At 42.0% G+C, this 7,292-nt stretch overlaps 1 long non-coding RNA gene across 1 annotated transcript; it reads left to right on the forward strand.

Annotated features, from left to right (window-relative positions):
• The first annotated feature begins 1,009 nt into the window (after positions 1-1,009).
• Positions 1,010-6,492, forward strand: LOC140685080 (uncharacterized). The gene is made up of 2 exons (XR_012058274.1): positions 1,010-1,783; positions 4,166-6,492. It is a non-coding gene; the product is annotated as an uncharacterized lncRNA (long non-coding RNA).
• Positions 6,493-7,292: the final 800 nt, after the last annotated feature.

Consider the following 7,292-nt stretch of genomic DNA (forward strand, 5'->3'; position numbering starts at 1 on the left):
ATAAAAACAGATATACCATAAAGATCCTCAGAATTTATTTAGATGTGAAATTAATAACAGTGTAATGGATGGGGGGAGCGCACAATGTTGGGTATAGGAAGACAGTCACAACTAATTCTTCCCTTTCCAGTTTAACTGCATTTTACCCCGTCTCTTAGTGCATCTTTAATCCTGGAAAAAGCAAATGAAGATAGAAGAGACCTGGGCATGAACTCAAGGCTTGCTGGAAGCAATAGGAAAGAGTCCCTTAGGCTTTGGTGTGACCTGCAATGGTCCCTGCCCACCCATGTGCTCACTCTCTCTGTGCCTGAGGTTTGTGTTCATTCCTTCCTTCTCCAGCATGGTCATCATGTTTGCCTCAGCACCGAGGGCCTGCACAAACACCTCCTTGAGCTTCTGGCCCTGGAACAATCCACTTAGAGAATCATGGAATCACAGAATCCCTGAGGTTGGAAAAACCCTCCAAGATGATTGACTCCAACCTGTGATCCATCCCCACCTTGTCCCCAGCCCGGAGCACTGAGTGCCACCTCCAGGCGTTCCTTGGACACCTCCAGGGATGAGCACTCCAAAGCTCCCTGGGCAGCCCCACCAAGGCCTGAGCACCCTTTCCATGGGGAAATTCCTGCTGCTGTCCAAGCTGAGCCTGCCCTGGCCCAGCCTGAGGCCGTTCCCTCTCCTCCTGTCCCTGTTCCCTGGAGCAGAGCCCGACCCCCCGGCTGTCCCCTCCTGGCAGGAGCTGTGCAGAGCCACAAGGTCCCCCCTGAGCCTCCTTTTCTCCAGGCTCAGCCCCTTCCCAGCTCCCTTAGGAATTCTCCAGCCCCTTCCCAGCTCCGTTCCCTGCCCTGGACACGCTCCAGCCCCTCCAGGTCTCTCCTGCAGGACCAGAACTGGGCACAGCCCTCGAGGGGCCTCTCAGAGCCAGCCCAGAGGGACAATCCCTGCCCTGCTCCTGCTGGACACACAATTCCTCATCCAGCCCAGCTGCCAGCGGCCTCTTGTCCCCCTGGGCTCGTGTCCAGCCCCTGTCACAGCTCCCCCAGGGCCTTTTCCATGAAGCCACTTTCCAGCCATTCCACCCCCAGCCTGTATCATGACATTAGAGCAACTTCAAGGGGCTGAAATGGAAAAAATAACAGCGTACAGGGAGTTCTGGTATGTGTCACACCACTTTAGTGAGGGACACATCAGGGAAGCTGTTCCTCATGAGCTAAATTCTTTGTTTTCTACACCCAAGATAAACACCAGACCCTTGGACATCATGAACTTGAGCCGTTGGCCCTGGCCAGGTGAGTTTAAGCCTGTGGAGCATTTCTTGCCTGAATCACTTCTCTGGTTCCAGCAACACAGTGTGTGGAGCAGCAAAATGCAGACATTGAACTTGAAGATGACAGATTATTTACAGAAAATGTGTGGGTGTGTGGCTGTGTGTGTTTGTCTGCAGTTTTTGTGCTGCCGAAATGCCAGTGGCCATTTCATTACATTTATAAACTTTGCAGAGCGTTTAAACCATCCACAGGAAAACATGGGGAGGTTTAAGAGTCAGCAAATTCATGACCTGCATGGTTCTGGATGTAGCTGGCATGGCTCATTCTCAGTCATTTTTTCAGTCAATACTGAAAAAAATATTCTTTTATTGCACCATTACTGTTTACTTGGTTTTCTAGTTATTCACTTTTTGACTTCTTTGTTTTTTCTAGAGTGTGTTTTTCCCAAGGATCTTCAACCCACCTGAATTTCACACAACTATGATTGCCTCAAAAATATTTCAGGAGTTTTTGCTGTAAGCTTACATTTTTTAAGGGGTTGCATAATACATTTTTCTATCTTCTATGGCATCTTCAGACAAACATGTCAGGAGAAACATACTTAACACAGTAGAATTTAATTATGCATTAAAGTGCATCAAAATCCATGCCAGCCTTTGGACTAGAAAAATTGTACAAGCATCTTCACAAAGATTTGCTGGATTTTGCCAATATATGTTTCTTAGAGTAGCTATGCTACTGCTTTGTTTTGGACATGCATGAAATCTTTATTTGTATGAGTTCTTCAGTCACATTTACTCTGTCGGTATATAAACAAATGAGAGCATCCCAGCAATGTGATTTCATGCATTTATCTCAAAGTTTATGATGAAAATTTGGTGACAGAAATTGGAGCTTTCTTCTTCCCCTTACTTTAAAGACCTCCTTGTTTTACTGATCTGTGATTTTTTGCTTCAGTGGTAGTGATTTATATTACAGAATCATTTACTGCCAGTAATGGATATGTTGGTACTCACAATCCTTTTGATCATTCTAAGCTGAAGAAATCCTCCCAGTGGAAGATCAGAAGGAAAAATCAAGTTCTAGTTTTCCATTGATACATCTGCCCTCACTAGGTGGTGGCCTGAGTTCAATTTATCTAATATTGTGCAGAAAATCTGTGGCCAAAGGTAGGCTGGAACCCTGAGTTTTTGTTTTCCCCATTGCCCACAGCAAGATTGCCCTATGGAGGGGCCCAAGGGTTGTGTAGTTGTGTTATTTCACAAAACACCTCTTTCAACATGAAAATATCCTTTGTTTTTATGATTAAATGAGCCCAGTTTTTAAAGTGCAGCATGTGCTGTCTGCTCTTCTTTCCTCCTAAACATTCTTTTAGAAAATGACTGCAAATTCTTGCCGAGCGATTATAGAGTGACAACTGCAGGAAAGCTTCAGCTCTGCACAAAAATGATTGATGGTCAGTGGTGGACACCTGCATATTGTGCCCTTCTTGAAATACATTCACTCAATCTCAGGGGCATTCATTTAATCTAAACTGCATTTTGCAAACTTGAGCACACTGCTCAAGTTGAAGGGAAGTAGGTTTTTATTTTTTGACAGTATTCATTTGTGGGAATAGTGTATAACATGGAATGTGTATTACTAAACCTGTCTCAAAGAGGAAAGATCTGGACACTTGCTGAGGATGAGATGTACTTCCGAAGTCCTGTTCCTTAAAATTCAGGTAAAAATAGCCAAGATCTTCCCTTACAGACACCACTTAATTTGTTCACTCTTGGTGACAGTCATTTAGTATTTCAGGGGCTGCAGAACCTGCAGCTTGTATCTCTTCAGAGAAGAAAATTTTATCTTCTGTCTCATTAGCTTCCTTCCAAGTTCATAATTCTTTTCCTGTGCCAGGAAATGTTTGCAAAGCTTCCAGTCTCAGAAATTCCTTATCATTTTCACAGTGCTGTCGCTGTTTCAGTGTGTTTTTCCATTGACTCTACCAGCCTCTGCATCAGGCCAATAATGGCTATTTGTCAGTGTATCCAGGAGTTATATTGACCTGTATCATGCCAAATTTCATCAGAGTGTTTGCAATTCCCGAGCTTTTTGGCACAGTAAGCATGTTACATAGTTGGCAATGCTCAGAAATTGCAGTTTTGCAGTGCTAGGAAAATAATCATAATAATAGTATATTTCCTATCTGCTAATGGGAAACATGAAGTTCTTTTAATTAATCCATAGGCTGCTGTTCTGATGGGGGCATTTGTCTCTCCACCACCCTCCCCTGCCCTAACAAAATAGATTTTCTGACATTTCTGTGACCTCTTAGAGAAAGAATTAGGTGCACAGTTACCAAGCAACAGAAAGTCAGGCAACACACTTTCGAAGCCCTCTAATTGCCCATAATGGTAAGAGCAGCATCCACGTTCACAAAAGCTTCATATTCTTGGTACTTACTCTGCTGCAGGAACTCATTTACCTTTTATTGCCAGTGTGGTGTTAAGCTGTAACCACCAAAGGAGGAGGTGGAGTCTGAAGGCTCTGGAGCCTTGGAGCTGCTGTGCACATAGAGGGCCATAAGGATTGTCATTTTCACAATTCATGCCTCACATTTCACTTATCCAGAATATTTTAAGTGCTTAAGTCGCAAGAGAGAAGGCACATTCATGTCTACAATACTAAAACCAAAGTGAAGGCAAAGAAAAAATAATTTACAAAGTCTTTCAAAGATTTAAATGAGAGACCAAAGAAAGGCTTTAAAGCACAATGTATTCTGACAACTTATCCTCTAAGGATTTAAAATGACATGTTTCATGAGTCACACAATGAAATCTCTATGGGGGGTGGGGGAGAAATACATGAATACATGTTTGAGACTTTGAAGAGTTTTGGTTTTTTTTTTCCTCCAGCTTGTGCCCTGATGCATGTGAGGAGTCAAAATGTCCCCTCCTTGCAGGACATATCTGGGACACTGAGTGCCACTCCTTCCTGAAGCTTTTCCAAGCTTTTCCATTTTATCAAACAACTGTAGCAGTCTCCATCCACTTTTCACAACCCATTTTTCTCAAGGGGGATTCAGGAAGTGTTTTTCCTCAGGCACTGTAGAAAAGGAGACCATCAAGAGGGGACAGTCCAAGTCTTTGCACTGGACATTTTGGCTTTCCTGTGGAGGATGGTGCTGGGCCAAGTGACAGTCACTGTCTCCACTGTCCTGCTGCTGTTCCTTGAGGAAGCCCTTTCAATCCTGGGTGGGAGAGGTGGTATGTCTGTGCTCTGGGTGTCAGTGATCAGCTTTCTCCAGCAAGGGGTAGTTTTTGTGTTCAAAAAAGGGCTTCTTGGTATTTCTGTGTGTGCTTTCATTTATATTCAAGCATATACACATTATTCATTAGAAACAAATAAAGCTCTAGAGCTTCCTTCTCATGTCATTTGCACTGGAGTTTACTCTGGCAAAGTTAATAGACATTAAATTGTCATACATGAAGACAGGGCTGGAAACTTCAGCTTTTGGTCCCAAGAAAACTGTGAGCTAAGCTTGGCACTGTGAGCAAGAAAGCACCTTGCACATGAGCTGTCTCTTCAATACATTTTTTTTTCCTTTTGCTTCTGTCCTGCAGCAGAAATGAGGTTTAATGGAGAGGTATTATGGAATGGAGGTGAAATGGCCAAGGGCTCAGCCATGTAATCTGTCACAGGCTGTAGCTCCAGCCCAGCAAAGCCCAGAGGCATCCAACACCTTTCAGACAGTCTCACAAAATGATACAATTCTTCAAAATCAGCCATGAATTGCCAAGAAACATGCACACAGGATAGGTGGAGACTCAGAATTTTGAACTGGAGAGAATAAAAATAAGCTGGGGTTAAAGTATCTACATGCACATAGACATTTCAGCTGTGTTTTTCTATTTAGGGCCTTTTTACTTCAATGTCTGTGCAATTACCACCATTTCCAGTGGAGTTACTTTGAAAATACTATGTAGCTTCTTGTAGCTGTCTAATTAACTTGTCTCATGACTGTAAGTGGAATGTACCAAAATTTCTAATGTGGAAAGGACTTCTTTAGAACCACGTTCTGACGATTCAAGAATATTTCTGCTGTTTTCAGTTCTAAGGGTGGGTATTGTTTGGAGACGCACAGTCTAGAGGCATGAGAGGAAAGTGAGAGTTATTGTGTTTGCCTAGTGTCTAAAATTAAGATATTTTTCCTGGTTTTGGCTAGCCTGTTTTTAATAGGAATTGATCATACAGTGAATTAGAATTTCCATTAGGAACTGCATGTTAGAAAAGTAGAAGTAGCTCTGGCTGAATTTGGACTTTTATGTCTTTAGGGTCTCTTAGAGCATGTTTATGCTGAGTCTTGCTGTCAATATGGAAATATAAATTACAATTATACTACCCCCTTAAATCTTGCCCACCTTTCTATTATTATAAATTTAAATATTAACAGTGTAATCAGCACTACTGTTGGTAGATACATCAAGGCAGAAATATCAAGGATCCTCTCTATGAGCCAGGTTGACAACTGGGAATAAGACTGGAGAACCAAGTTGTTGTGGAAGACTGCAGAAAAGTTCCCATTCTAGTATTTTTTTTTTTTTTTTCACTATTATTGCAAGAGTTGTGGAAGCAAAGCTGGTGTCCAGAACATCTCACCTGAATTTTGTGTAGCATCAACAATAGTTGTCTCAGGGTTTTGATAGCAGAAAGCCACACGGATGTGGCTCTCTAGGAAAAATAAACCTTCACAGGAAGCTAGCTTTAAAAAAAATATTCATGTGCACAAGCATCTCCTGCAATAGCCTAATGAAGGCTGAAAAAATTCCCGATGAAAAAGTTGCTATTGACTCCAGTGAGGGCAGTGAGAGAGTGAGAGAAAAGTGTAATAATTAGATACTTTCATGATAGAGGCACCCCCTGGAGAAAGATCTCATGGTGTTGCCCTGATTTTTAAAAGAGTTTTCTTTTATAGTTCTTTTGAAAGTTTTAAAGTTCTCATAGAAGTTATTTAGCCTTCTGATAATGTTTACACATCTGAGAGTCAGAGTTCCCACACAATTTCATGTATAAATAGAATAGTTTACATATTTCTCTGTGGGTGGAGAGAAAGGATTGATTGATCTTTGGACCAGTGTGGTTGGAGAGGTGGTAATTCCATCCTCCAATCTATGGTCACCTTTGGAATTCTGTAAATACCAAATGTTTGAATAAAACTGGATCTTTTTCTCTTTTGAACTTACCAAGTTTATGTGTACTCATTTTGTACTCATTTCATGTCCAATAGTGACACCGTGGTTCTCTCGAATTGGGCATGGTTTTGTTGGTACAAAGATACAGACCAGAAAAATAAGGGTTTCCTATTGGATTTCCATTGCTCATTTTTCTCCCCAGTCCAAAGGACACACTCATCCATACATATAACTATCCACATATGTTCTCTCCAAACTTTGTGAAAGCTTTGCAAGCCGAAACCACTACTTTCTCTCTCTAAACATCCTGCAAGGAATAAATCCAATATACCTCTGATGTTTTTCCTCTTAGTGCTTAGCATTAGACTGCATAGTAGAATATTAACCATCAGCCATGAATTTTCTTTATTATTATTACAGCTTTGATAAAGTCCCTGAAAGATTATTACTGGAACTTTAATCCCCCCAGCTCACATCCCTGGACATTTCTATGTGGGTTACTTCAGAACATTTAAATTCTGTGTTTCAGCCAAATCCTAATTACAGGGTTGCACCTCTACACCACAACAAATTACATGGGCACCCCTCAGTCACCTGCCTTAGGAAAATGCCAGAGGAAGTGATCTCTAGGGAGAAATCCCTTTTCTGGTGGGTGTGGGGGAAACAAGAACTGCATAATTTCGAAACAAGTTGAGTTATCTGCACAGTTAAACAATTCCTTTCTGTGGGCAACAATGGTTCACTCTGTCTTCTCAGTGTTTTCAAAGAGGAGCAGGTCAGACCCTCACCTCCTTTGCAGTACAAACCCACCTGGGAAGTTTTCTAGCTCTTTCTCCCACCTTGAGGATCT

The sequence above is a fragment of the Taeniopygia guttata genome, chromosome 1 (assembly GCF_048771995.1).
Source record: "Taeniopygia guttata chromosome 1, bTaeGut7.mat, whole genome shotgun sequence".
NCBI lineage: Eukaryota > Metazoa > Chordata > Aves > Passeriformes > Estrildidae > Taeniopygia > Taeniopygia guttata.